Raw genomic sequence first — 14,715 nt, 5'->3', positions numbered from 1 at the left:
TGAGTTCAATGACAAAGACAAACCACTTCCATCATTTTTATTTCCTGGGCCAATATGTAATAAGTTACTGCAGCAGACTTAATCTCCTTCTGGGTACGATGCCTTTCAGACCGCCTTAGCCTACGTGATCTCCCGCTTGCCAAACACTTTAACTCCCCCTCCCACTCCCACACTGACCTTTCTGTCCTGGGCCTCCTCTACTGCCCAGTGCAAATTGGAGGAACAGCACCTCATATTTCGCTTGGGCAGCTCACACCCCAGCGGTATGAACATTGACTTCTCTAACTTCAAGTGGCCCTTGCATCCCCTCTCTCTCCGTCTCTCCCCCACCCTGGTCATCGTACAAGTTTCACTGTCATCGGGTTGAGTGTGGCTATCTGTATAACTCATTACGGATAGTCCGAGGGTCACCGATGAGGTCGACAGTAGTTCAGGACTGCTCTCTGGTTGTGGTAGGATGGTTCAGCTGCCTGATAACAGCTGGGAAGAAACTGTCCCTGAATCTGGAGGTGTGCGTTTTCACACTTCTATACATTTCGCCCGATGGGAGAGGGGAGAAGGGGGAGTGAACAGGGGGGGCGATTGGTCCTTGATTGTGCTGCTGGCCTTGCCGAGGCAGCGTGAGGTGTAAATGTTGTCAATGGAAGGGAGGTTGGTTTGTGTGATGGGAGCTGGTGTCTTTGGAGACGAGGAGGATTACTTTGATTTCACTTTACTTTCACTAAATGTTATCCTCTTTATCATGTCTCTGTACACTATGGACAGCTTGATTGTAATCACGTACAGTTCACATGTTCACAAGTTATAGGAGTAGAATTAGGCCTTTCAATCATGGCTGATCTCTGCCTCCTAATCCCATTTTCCTGCCTTCTCCCCATAACCCTTGACAACCGTCCTAATCAACAATTTGTAGCACTATCCTACACACTACGGATTACAAACTTGGCCTCCACTGCGCTCTGTGGCAGAGTTACACAGATTAACTAGTCTTTGACTAAGTTCCTCCTCACCCCCTTTCTAAAAGATCGCCCTTTAATTCTGAGGCTATGACTTCTAGTCCTAGACTCTCCCACCAGTGGAAACATCCTTTCCACATCTACTCTGTCTATGCCTTTCATTATTCGGTAAGTTTCAATGAGGTCCCCCCTCTTCCTTCTAAACTCCTGCAAGCACAGGCCCAGTGCTGTCAATCGCTCATCACGTGCTCACCCACTCATTCCTGGAATTATTCTTGTAATCCTCATCTAAAATCTCTCCAAGCGCCACCACATCCTTCCTCAGATATGTGGCCAAGATTTTCTCTAATGGCCTGACCAGCGCCAAATAGAGCCCCAGCATTGTATCTCTGATTTTGTACTCCAGCCCTCTTGAGTTAAATGCTAGCATTGAATTTGCCTCCCTCACTACCGATTCGACTTGCAGTCCTGCACCAGCACTCCCAAGTCCCTTTGCACCTCCGATTTATGAATTCTCTCTCCATTTAGAAAATAACTGACGCCTTTATTGTCATTACAATAAATGCACGACTCCGCTCTTTTCATCTGCCACTCCTCTGCCCACTCTCCTAACCCGTCCAAGTCCTTCCGCGGAGATCTTGCTTCCACGACACTACCTGCCCTTCCACCTATCTTTGCATCATCTGCAAACTTGGCACATGGCAAAGTAGTATAAGAAGATAACTGCAGATGCTGGTACAAATCAAAAGTATTTATTCACAAAATGCTGGAGTAACTCAGCAGGTCAGGCAGCATCTCGGGAGAGAAGGAATGGGTGACGTTTCGGGTCGAGACCCTTCTTCAGACTGAAGAAGGGTCTCGACCCAAAACGTCACCCATTCCTTCTCTCCCGAGATGCTGCCTGACCTGCTGAGTTACTCCAGCATTTTGTGAATACATGGCCAAGTAGTCTTTCCACCGACTGGTTAGCACACGGCAAAAAAGCTTTTCACTCTACCTCAGCACACGTGACAATAAACTAAACCAAACTAGTTTCTTCGAAGCAAGTCATATTCTTCATTTAATTAGCATGCTTACTGGGCAAGCATTACACTTCAAAATATTATAAGAAACATCTTCAGGCATTTCTAAGAGAAAGCTAATTAGCTATATTAATGCAAGATTATTTGTAGTAATCTCGGGCTTGATTGTAGAATTTCATTATCTAGTTAACAGCTTTAGCCAAAACACAATAATGAAACAATCTTTAACTTGGTAAGCCACTGCTGTGTTGCTCAGAGTGAAAAATTCATAACACAGTTGGTGAATAAAATCAAAAATTATTTGTTATATAGACTCCTGTTTAGCACGATTCAAAATGTGCAGATGCTGGTTTAATAATAATAATAATAATAATGCATTACATTTATATAGCGCTTTTCAAACACTCAAAGACGCTTTACAGGGATTTCTAGAACATAGAGAATTGAATAAATAGATAAATAAGTAAACGTACAGAAAAAGGAGACAGAAGGTGAGGTGACGGTCAGTGGTTGAAGGCAGTACTGAACAGGTGAGACTTCAGTGATGTTTTGAATGTGGTGAGTGAGGAGGAGTCTCTGACGGTTTGGGGTAGTGAGTTCCAGAGGGTGGGAGATAGACACAAAATTCTGCTGTGACTCAGTGGGACGGGCAGCATCTCTGGAGAAACAGAATAGGTTGCGTTTCGGGTCGAGACCCTTCTTCAGACTGACCAGACTGAAGGCTTTGAAGAAGGGTCTCGCCCGAAACGTCACCTATTCCTTTTCTCCAGAGATGCTGCCTGACCCGCTGAGTTACTCCAGCATTTTGTATTTATCTTAAGCAAAGATACTAGAAGAACAAGATGGACCACTCCGTTGAAATCGCCCATACTGAAGTGTAGTACGCAAAGGAGCGTAACGTCCGCCATTTTAGTAAGCAAAACCCGCCATTCGCTCTACCTCTCGCAGTGTAATCAGTGTTTTGGGGGAACAGTATGTGTGATGATACCATTGAAATGCAGAATATATCTCATCTACCAATTCACAGATTTTTGTTATTTTTCTTTTAAAATGTTTCTGCAAGTTTCTGCCGACTAAAATGACACCGTGACATACTACGTTTTTTAGGGTCGAGTGGTCTATCTTGTTCCTCTAGTATCTTTGATCTTAAGTCTTTGATTGTGTCGGCTTTAATTTGGGCAGTGGTACGAGGTGCTGAATGTTATTACAATCATCTCAGATAAGATGATCCTTATCCTAGATGTAATGAGTAATCAGCCTTCCAAAGGAACTTGTAATGTGCTACAGCTTCCATGGACCCAAAATCCAGACTCCCTGAACCTCCTTCTCTCCAAAGATGGACGTAAAATGCTGGAGTAACGCACCGGCATCTCTGGAGAGAAGGAATGGGTGACGTTTCGGGTCGAGACCCTTCTTCAGACAGACTGAGGTACTCCAGCATTTTGTGTCAGGTTCAAACCAACTTCTGCAGCTCCTTCCTACACACCTCCAGTATTCCTAAGTCCATTCTATCCCCCCCCCCCACACCCCCCCCCCCCCCATCCATCCCCATCTCAACCCACACCCACCTGTCTCCAACGCAATGCTTTCCACTAGTTCCCTCCATCTCCACCGAAGATGGAAGACACAAAATGCTGGAGTAACTCAGCGGGACAGCCAACATCTCTGCCCTCTCCCCCATCTTCACTCTCGTCTAGTCCTCCCCCTCCTCTGCCCTTCCTCAGCTCCCCCCTCCCCCAGCTCTCCTCATTTCCCAACCACCCCCTCTCCCCTGCAACCCTAACCTTCCAAAACCTCCCCCATCTCAAAACGCAACCAAATATTTACGCAAAGCAACAGATACAATCAACTGCATCGGTCACGGTGGCGCAGCGGTAGAGTTGCTGCCTTACAGCGAATGCAGCACCAGAGACCCGGGTTCAATCCCGACTACGGGTGCTGTCTGTACGGAGTTTGTACGTTCTCCCCGTGACCTGCGTGGGTTTTCTCCGAGATCTTCGGTTTCCTCCCACACTCCAAAGATGTACAGGTTTATAGGTTAATTGGCTTGGTATAGATGTAAAATTATCCCTAGTGTGTGTAGGATAGTGTTAATGTGCGGGGATCGCTGGTCGGCACGGACTCAGTGGGCCGAAGGGCCTGTTTCCGCGCTGTATCTCTAAACTGAATTTACAGGAAAGCATTTACATCTCCTGCACTAATTGTTCACTGCCATATTGACTGAGGATGACACATTCAATTTCATTCATTTCTCTGTTCTGTTTCTCATATTCGATTAAGTTCGCATGCAGAATGAAATTAATTCAGTGCCAATTACCTGGGCTGTATATTAATTCATGCACTTGGCAACGCGAAGCACATTGGCAGGAGAAAAACCTTTGACTTTTATTTAGATCAATCTATCCGGGCAGGCTGAGGAAGATCGTAAAGATTAGCGAGTGGTGTAAAAGCATCGCACGCCCTTGAGGGAAGTCGCATCATCGTCCCCCAATCTGCCCAACATGCCCCTGAAGTCCCGCAAACCCTTCCGGTCTTCAGCCAAATCCCTGGAAGACTTTGACCCCGAGACTGAGTGCCGCAGAGCCTGGAAAGATGCCAACACCAACAACGGAGAGGTGATCACAGCCCCCACAGTGAAACCCACCGGGATTTGACCTCCATCGCAAGCAATGGCCGACCCTGGACAGGATCCGCACCATCCATGCAAGAACAGCCCATCACCTGCACACGTGGGGGACGGCAGACAGACAGCCCTGCTTGCGATTGCGGAGATCCAGACCGGACCATACCACACGTCGTGAACGACTGCTCACTGAGGCTTCTCCCTGGTGGCATCAAGGCCATCCGCCCAGCACCTGATGCTGCCCTGGCCTGGATGTCCACCCTCGGCCTACAACTTTAGGCTGTGCACGCCACACAGGCAAGAAGAAGAAGACCGTCCCCTGAGGCAAGCTGCAGCCTGCAGGAGTCAACGTACTTCAGACTTTTTGGAGATACAGCGCGGAAACAGGCCATTCGGCCCACCGAGTCCGCGCCGACCAGCGATCATCCCGTACACTATCCGACACACACTCGGGACAATTTACAATTTTTCACCGAAGCCAAGAAAACCTACAAACCTGTCGGTCTTTGGAGTGTGGGAGGAAACCAGAGCACCCGGAGAAAACCCACGCAGGTCACGGGGAGAACATACAAACTCAGTACAGACAGCGCCCGCAGTCAAAGAAGCAAACCTGGGTTGGTGGCGCTAGGTTTACTGCCACCTTCAACCACATCCCAGATCGCAGCTGAAATACTTGAGGACTTCTTCTAACATAATTGTCGGAGGTTGATGGAAGACCTGGTAGAAGTACATAAATGATGAGAGGCATAGATAGGATAGACAGTTTTCCCAGGTGGAAACGTCCAATACTAGAGAGCATAGCTCTAAGATAAAAGGGGAAAGCTTAATGATGATGCGTGGGGCAGTTTTGTACACAGAGGGAGCCCGGAACGCATTGCCAGGGGTGGTGACGGAGGCATATACAAGAGTGGCGTTTGAGAGGCTTTTGGACAGTCACAAGGTAGTGCAGGGAATAGAGGGACATGGGTCATGTGCAGGTAGAAGAGATCAGTTTAACTCGGCCACATGTTCAACACACACATTATGGGCCGAAGGGCCTGTTCCTGTGCTGTTCTATGCCCGATATTCTAGGTTATATGTCGAAAATAGGCAGCACGGTGGCGCAGCGGTAGAGTTGATGCCTCACAGCGCCAGAGACCCGGGTTCGATCCTGTCTAAATTCCCCTCTCCCCTCCTCTCTCCTGTCCACGGGTGCTGTCTGTATGGAGTTTGTACGTTCTCCCCGTGACCTGTGTGGGTTTTATCCGAGATCTCCGGTTTCCTCCCACACTCCAAAGACGTGCAGGTTTGTGAGTCTCCCACACTCCAAAGACGTACAGCTTGGTGAGTCAATTGGCTTGGTATTGCATGTAAGACTTGTCCCTGGTGTGTGTAGGATAATGTTAGCGTGAGGGGATCGCTGGTCGGTGGGCAGAGGGGCCTGTTTACGCGCTGTTTCGCGCTCCTGCACCTATTGTCTATTGTTTCTCTAAATTAAACGAAACCCAACTAAACAATTGGAGTATTTTCCCCGTCATTATCACCCTCAGGAACGTTAGTTTGCAGTTCTTTGTGTGCATTGAATGGATAGTTTGCCTCAAGTGTTAAACGCGGTGATTGAATTATCTGCCAGGTCTCTGTGCATGCTCATTCATTTAGATGGAGCCCCGGGGGTTCCCAGTATCTGTGGAGCTGTTCAGACTGGAGAAAAATAGTGTTGACTTATGGGCACATGAAACACTATTAATATATTGAAACCACAGTGTAATTGGAACCACTGTGTACTGCTCCTGCGCACCTTTACCAGGCCTGGGGGAAACCTGGCGACAATCAGAGATGGGAGCTGCTGACTCTGGACATGATGGCATGCCCTGCCCTCAGCTTGGACAGAGGAGTAAAAGTGCTTTCCTTCCAGACCTCACAAGGGCGGCCACGGTGGCACAGCGGTAGAATTGCCGCCTTACAGCGCTTGCAGCGCCAGAGACCCGGGTTCGATCCCGACTACAGGCACTGTCTGCACGGAGCTCGTACGTTCTCCCCGTGATTTTCTCCGAGATCTTCGGTTTCCTCCCACTCTCCAAAGTCGTACAGGTCTGCAGGTTGATTGGCTTGGTATATAAGTGTAAGTTGTCCATGGTGGGTGTAGGATAGTGTTAATGTGCAGGGATCGCTGGTCGGCACGGACTTGGTGGGCCGAAGGGCCTGTTTGCGCGCTGTAACTCTAAACGAAGCTAAACTAAACCATGCATTGGCATTAGCTGCACTGCTGAAGTCCAATTTAACAAAGCTGGAATAATCAGTGTGGCACGGAGTTTGTACGTTCTCCCCGTGACCTGTGTGGGTTTTCTCCGAGATCTTCGGTTTCCTCCCACACTCCAAAGACGTGCAGGTTTGTAGGTTAATTGGCTTGGTAAATGTAAAAAAAATGTCCCTCGTGGGTGTAGGATAGTGTTGATGTGGGTGTAGGATAGTGTTAATGTGCGGGGATTGCTGGTCGGTGCAGACCCAGTGGGCCGAAGGGCCTGTTTGTGCGCTGTAACTCTAAACTAAGCTAAACTAAACCATGCAATGGCATTAGCTGCATGAGCTGAAGTCCAATTTAACAATGCTGGAATAATCAGTGTAGCAAGGAACTGCAAATGATGGTTTACACAAAATGCTGGAGTAACTCAGTGGGTCAGGCAGCAGTAGGTGATGTTTTGGCTTGTCTGAAGGAGGGGTTTCAACCCAAAACGTGCCGAGTTAGCAAAACCAAAATTCAAAGCTACAATGATTCCATATTGTTAGCTACTCCCTTGGAAAGAAGGTAAAGCTACTGTTACCAGAGAATGATCTCTCAATTCTGCTGGAAATAATCAATATAGTGCACATGACAAAGTCCTTTAAACAAAACGAGTCAGAAGAACCAAAGGACACGATTATAAGCTGAAAAAGCCAGGAGGCAAAGTGCGCTCGATAAATAACCACAACCTTTAAGTTGTCAGCTCCTGTAATGGGCTGCCTTTATGTGATGTAGGAAAAGGTGCATACGAGCGTTTTGATGGGGAATTGGATCAATTTCTGATTGAGCACTCTGGAGATGGATGGGAGCTGAACAATCGGTGAAGAAAACAGATGTACGTGTGTAAATATTTATTTATATAATTATATATTATACATATAATATATACCTATATATATATATATATATATATATATATATATATATATACGCACACACACACACACACACCACACACACACACACACACACACACGCGCATACACACATATATATATATATATAGTAGGAAATGTTGAAGGTATGTAAAGATGAATCCAGCTGTTATCAGGGAAATGAACCATCATACCCACAACTAGAGACCAGCCTGAACTACTAGTGTAAGAAAATAACTGCAGATGCTGGTACAAATCGAAGGTATTTATTTCACAAAATGCTGGAGTAACTCAGCAGGGCAGGCAGCATCTCAGGAGAGAAGGAATGGGTGACGTTTCGGGTCAAGACCCTTCTTCAGACTGATCTACTATCTACCTCAACTTGGTTCTCGGACTATCTTTGATCGGACTTTGCTGGCTTTACCTTGCACCTCACGTTTGCTGGCTTTACCTTGCACCTCATATAATTTCTCTATAGACTGTGAATGGCTTGATTCTAATCATGCATTGTCTTTCCGTTGACTGGATAGCACGCAACAAAAGCTTTTCATTTTACTTCGGTACACGTGACAATAAACTCAACTAAACTAAACTTATTCAGGATCATGTCCCCAGTAATTTCACTCCTCCATAGCCATTGATTTATATTGATAACTTAAATTCCATGCATGCCAGCATACTATTGTTTTTTACACTCATGCCATCAGTCTGTTTGGAAATAAAATTGACACCTCTAATAATTCTGCCATTGTGTAGGAAGGAACTGCAGACGCTGGTTTAAACTGAAGATAGACACAAAATCCTGGAGTAACTCAGCGGCTTAGGCAGCATCTCTGGAGAAAACGAATAGGTGACCATTCAGACTGAAAATCTGGGGAAAGGGAAACGAGAGATATAGATGGTGATGTAGAGAGATATAGAACAAATAAATGAGAGAGATATGCAAAAAAGTAATGATGATAAAGGAAACAGGCCATTGTTAGCTGTGGGCTAGGTGAAAACGATTTACAGACAATGAGACTCAACAAGACTACTTTGAAGTTGGTATGACTTGGGTTGGGGAGGGATGGGGAGAGAGGGGAATGCAAGGATTCTGCAACTTTGTTTTCAAAGTCTTCCTGCAATAATTCAATTCCATTTGAAGTATGATTACGCCTTGACTTCCTCTTGACTCGCTGTGCAAAGATTAACCATTATTTTGTGTCGGCCCACTTGTAAAACTGGTCTAAACCATTTTAGTAGAGGAACAAAACTGCCGATGCTGGTATAAATCGAAGGTAGTCACAATGTGCTGGAGTAACTCAGCGGGTCAGGCGGCATCTCGGGAGAGAAGGAATGGGTGACGTTTCGGGTCGAGACCCTTCTTCAGACTGATGTCAGGGGAGGGGGCGGGACTAGTGGGAGAACTGGAAAGCGGGAGGGGATAGAGAGGAGAAGCAGGGACTACCTGAAGTTAGAGAAATCAATGTTCATACCGCTGGGGTGTAAACTGCCCAAGCGAAATATGAGGTGCTGTTCCTCCAGTTTGCACTGGGCCTCACTGTGACAGTGGAGGAGGCCCGGGACAGAAAGGTCCAGATGTCCAGTGACAATAAACGCTGTTCCAGATGTCTACATCGGCGAGACCAAGCGCAAGCTCGGCGATCGTTTCGCTCAACACCTCCGCTCAGTGCATCACAACCAACCTGATCTCCCGGTGGCTCAGCACTTCAACTCCCCCTCCCATTTCCAATCTAACCTCTCAGTCTGAAGAAGGGTTTTGACTTGAAATGTCACCTCTTGCTTTTCTCCAGAGATGCTGACTGACCTGCTATGTTTCTCCAGCTTTTTGTGTCTGCCTCTGGAGAACAGTTTCCTCCCACACTCCAAAGATGTACAGGTTTGCAGGTTAATTGACTTCGGTTAAATTTGTAAATACAGTAGTCCCTAGTGTAAAGAATAGTGTTAGTGAACAAGTAATCGCTGGTTGGTGCAGATTCGATGAGCTGATGGGGCTGTTTCCATGCTATATTTCTAAACTAAACTAAACTAAACTAAACCAAACCAAACCAAACCAAACCAAACCAAGCCAAACCAAACCAAACCAAACCAAATCAAACTAAACTAAACTAAACTAAACTAAACCAAACCAAACCAAACCAAACCAAGCCAAACCAAACCAAACCAAACCAAACCAAACCAAACCAAACCAAACCAAACTAAACTAAACTAAATCAAACAAGTAATCATGCTCAGGTTACCGAGCAAAGGTCAGGGACAATTTCTTCCCAGATGTTATCAGGCAACTGAACCATCCTACCACAACCAGGGAGCAGTGCTGAACTACTATGGAACTTGATTGGACTTTACTGGCTTTATCTTGCACTAAACATTATTCCCTTATTCTGTATCTGTACACTGTGAATGGCTCGATTGTAATCAGGTGCTGTCTTTCCGCTGACTGGTTAGCACGCAACAAAAAGCTTTTCACTGTACCTCGGTACAAGTGATAATCAACTAAACTGAAACTGAAACTGAAACTGAAAGCAGTCAGGGGAATCTGCAGCAACTATCCCAATAAAAGCAGACTAGTATTCGGTCTCACTCAATTATTTACTTGAATGATGGACAATTAACCAATCATCCCTTTTTTTCAAATCCTTAATGCAGAGTCCAGTAGACACAATGACATAATAAAATATCATAAAAAGCTTCACAGGGAAGTTAAAACTTGACAGCAGAAATTTCAGTGAAACACTAATAACTGAATGATTCACTGTGTTGGAAATATATCTCACAAACAATAAACTCCAAAGCAAGATACTTACTGCAACTTTTATTCTTTCTTATGATCTCACAAAATGCAACTAAACATTTCAACATTTCATCATTTTATTGTAGAGAAACGTAGAAGTATTTATGTAATGTAACAATGGTATTATAACAACATTTAAAAGACATTTGGATAGGACAGTTTAGAGGGATATGGGTCAAATGCAGGCAGGGGGGACTAGTGTAGATGGGCATCTTGGTCGGCATGGGCAAGTTGGGCTGAATGGTCTGTTTTCATGCTATCTGACTCTATGACTCGATGATACCACTCACATTATATTTTACAATGTCCAATTTTGTCGTTTAACAATTCATTCAGTTCTTGTTATTGCTGGTAGTTTTTTAGTCAATTGACATTTTCTTTCTAAAGAATGCATGGACACAAGTGGTTTATGCTATGATTAAAAATATAGAGTCATAGAGTCAGACAGCACAGAAACAAACCTGCCTCTGCATTACTCCAAAGACATACAGGTTTGTAGGTTAATTGGCTTGGTATGAATGTAAAATTGTCCCTGGTTTATGTCGGGTAGTGTTAATGTGCGGGGATTGCTGGTCGGCACGGACTCATTGGGCCGAAGGGCCCGTTTCTGCACTGTATCTCTAAACCAAACCAAACCAAACCAAACCAAACCAAACCAAACTAAACTAAACTAAACTAAACTAAACTAAACTAAACTAAACTAAACTAAACTAAACTAAACTAAACTAAACTAAACTAAATTAAACTAAACTAAACTAAACTAAACTAAACTAAACTAAACTAAACTAAACTAAACTAAGACAAACCAAACCAAACCAAATTAAACTAAAATAAAGATAGACACAAAATGCTGGCATAACTCAGCGGGCCAGGCAGCATCGCTGGAGAGAAGGAAGGGGTGACCCATTCCCTCTCCCCAGAGATGCTGCCTGTCCCCGCTGAGTTACTCCAGCATTCTGTGACTATCTTCGATTTAAACCAGCATCCGCAGTCCTTTCCTAAACTAAACTAAACTTACCACGAATTGAAAGACTCCGCACCATCTTAAAACCCTAGCCCTGAGAGTTCCAAGGTATATTTCTGAACTGCCGTGAAATTGTGATCGGGGTATAAGATTTCATTTGAGTCAGATCTGCAGGAACAACTTTTCTGTGACTTTGTGCGTCCTGCTGACTTATGGGGCAATTTCACATGACACGAGCGCTGGCTTCAGTCGCGGGGAGATAATGGATGGGAAGTGGGTCGGGTCAGTTGGAGTTCAAGTTTGGCCGATGATGGATGGCAAACTGACGTCTTCTGAGAGCTACCAACATTGTCGGAACAAATTGGCTGTGACCTGGAGTGTACTGCTGAGGAGAGAGAAGCACTGACCAGGTCAGAACGTACGCTAGAGAGGAGAGATCACATGGACTGAGGCAGGCAGCCTGAAAACGGTCGACATTGCAGTGTGCATGGGATTGAGTTGGTTTCTCGACCCGAAATGTCACAAATTCCTTCAATCCAGAGATGCTGCCTGACCCGCTGAGTTACTCCAGCATTTTGTGTCTATCTTCGGCGTAAACCAGCATCTGCAGTTCCTGCCCACAAAGAGGGTTTAGCTTCGTGAAGCTTAGAGATACAGTGCAGAAACAGGCCCTGCAGCCCACCGTGTCCAGGCCGACCAATGATCCCCGAACACTAACGATATACTATACTATACGCACTACGGACTATTTACAATTTCACCAAGCCAATTAACCTGGACAAGCTAGATGCAGGAAAAATGTTCCCAAAGTTTGGCGAGTCCAGAACCAGGGGCCACAGTCTTAGAATAAAGGGGAGGCCATTTAAAACTGAGGTGAGAAGGAACTTTTCCACCCAGAGAGTTGTGAATTTGTGGAATTCTCTGCCACAGAGGGCAGTGGAGGCAAAATCACTGGATGGATTTAAGAGAGAATTAGATAGAGCTCTAGGGGCCAGTGGAATCAAGGGATATGGGGAGAACGCAGGCACGGGTTACTGATTGTGGATGATCAGCCATGATCACAATGAATGGCAGTGCTGGCTTAAAGGGCCGAATGGCCTCCTCCTGCACCTATTTTCTATGTTTCTATGTTTCTAAACACAACCAGAAGGCAGCTGGCGTTACCTTGCACGAAACGTTATTCCCTTATCACGCATCTGTACATTGTAAATGGCTCGATTGTAATCATGTATTGTCTTTCTGCTGGCTGGATAGGACGCAACACAAGCTTTTCACTGCACCTTGGTACACGTGACAATAAACTATTCTAAACTGAATTTCTATGAGGAGTTTTGTTCAAGTAAATCAAGATTTTACCTTGTGGACCTGGTAACCTAAGGTCATGCCTAGAATGAAAGAAACAATGAGAAATACATGTGTAGGAAGGAACTGCAGATGCTGGTTTAAACAGGAGATTAGACACATAAAGCTGGAGTTACTCAGCAGGACAGGCAGCTTCTCTGGAGAGAAGGAAAGGGTGATGTTTCGGGTCGAGACCCTTCGTCAGCCTGGTTAGGGATAAGGGACACTAGAGATATAGACGATGATGTAGAGAAATAAAGAACAATGAAGGAAAGATATGCAAAATTAAACAGGCCATTGTTAGCTGTTTGTCGGGTGTAAAATAGAAGCTGGTGGGACTTGGGTGGGGGAGGGATAGAGAGAGAGGGAATGTTGGGGCTACCATGGGTTTAAAGAAGGGTCTCGACCCGCAACGTCGGCTGCTCCTTTTCTCCAGAGATTTTCTCCAGTAACCCGTTGAGTTACTCCAGCATTTTGTGTCTATCTTCGGTTTAAACCACCATCTGCAGTTCCTTTCTAAATAAAAAAAATAGTCAACTTGAATATCATTACTGGCCATCTGGATTACTGGATTTTGTTACTAGATATTAAGAAAGTATAAGTATCTTTTGGATCAATATCCCCCATCAATTTTTCCCACATTAAGGGTCGGCACGGTGGCGCTAGGGTAGAGTTGCTGCCTTACAGAACCAGAGACCCAGTTTCGAACCTGACTACGGGTGCTGTCTGTACGGAGTTTGTACGTTCTCCCTGCATGACCACGTTTTCCCCGGGTGCTCCAGTTTCCTCTCGCACTCCAAAGGCGTACAGGTTTATAGATTAATTGGCTTCGGTAAAGCTTGGAAAATGATCCTAGTGTGTGTAGAATCGTGCGGGTGCGCGGGGATCGCTGGTCGGCGCGGACTCGGTGGGCCGAAGGGCCTGTTTCTGCACTGTATCTCTAAACTAAACTAAACTAAAAGTTCATGCTTGTGACTTAAATATTCCCAATAAAACAACATCCAGGAGGTCAGCAGGACTTGCAATCAAATTAATACGGATCAAACTAAGCTCCAAGGTATTAACCTTTCAAAAACCCTCTTCATAGACAAGGAACAAGCATATTGAAAACTCATTAAAATTACGCCAGGCACAAAAGAATACATTGAAGAGAAACACTTCAAACATTTATTTTTCACAAAACAAGGTGGTAAAAGGAAATCTAACAGATTGATTAGTAGAACTAGATGTTACAATCCTTAAGGTTTGCACTACAATTGACTGATGTTGTTCTTGGGGTGACCATTAGGTGATGTTGCTACCATTCAGACACATCTTCAGTTGTGTACCTCAACGTCACTGGGTGTTTCGGCCTTTTATCACAAGACATCCGAGGCAGGCCCACCGGAGAGTGATCAGACCTGGGTGTGTGGGACTTTAGTTCAGTTTAGTTTAGAGATACAGCGCGGAAACAGGCCCTTTGGCCCTCCATGTCCGCGCCGACCCCACACGATCTTACACATTTTTTTACAATTTACCAATTTGGACCATTTTTACATTTACCAAGCCAACTAACAGGCCCTTAGGCCCTATGTGTCCGCGCCGACCAGCGGTCCCCACACACTAACATTCTCTTCCACATTTTTTACAATTTACCAATTTGGACAATTTGGACATTTTTTTACATTTTACCAAGCCAATTACCCAACAAACCTGCACGTCTTTGGAGTGTGGGAGGAAACCGAAGATCTCGGAGAAAACCCACGCAGGTCACGGGGAGAACGTACAAACTCCGTACAGTACAACGCCCGTAGTCGGGATCGAACCCGGGTCTCCGGCGCTGCATTCGCTGTAAGGCAGCGACTCTGCCGCCGTGCCACCGTGACCGCCCGTGACCGAAG

This window comes from Rhinoraja longicauda, chromosome 31 (assembly GCF_053455715.1).
Source record: "Rhinoraja longicauda isolate Sanriku21f chromosome 31, sRhiLon1.1, whole genome shotgun sequence".
Classification (NCBI taxonomy): domain Eukaryota; kingdom Metazoa; phylum Chordata; class Chondrichthyes; order Rajiformes; family Arhynchobatidae; genus Rhinoraja; species Rhinoraja longicauda.
Note: the sequence above shows the minus strand (reverse complement) of the source record.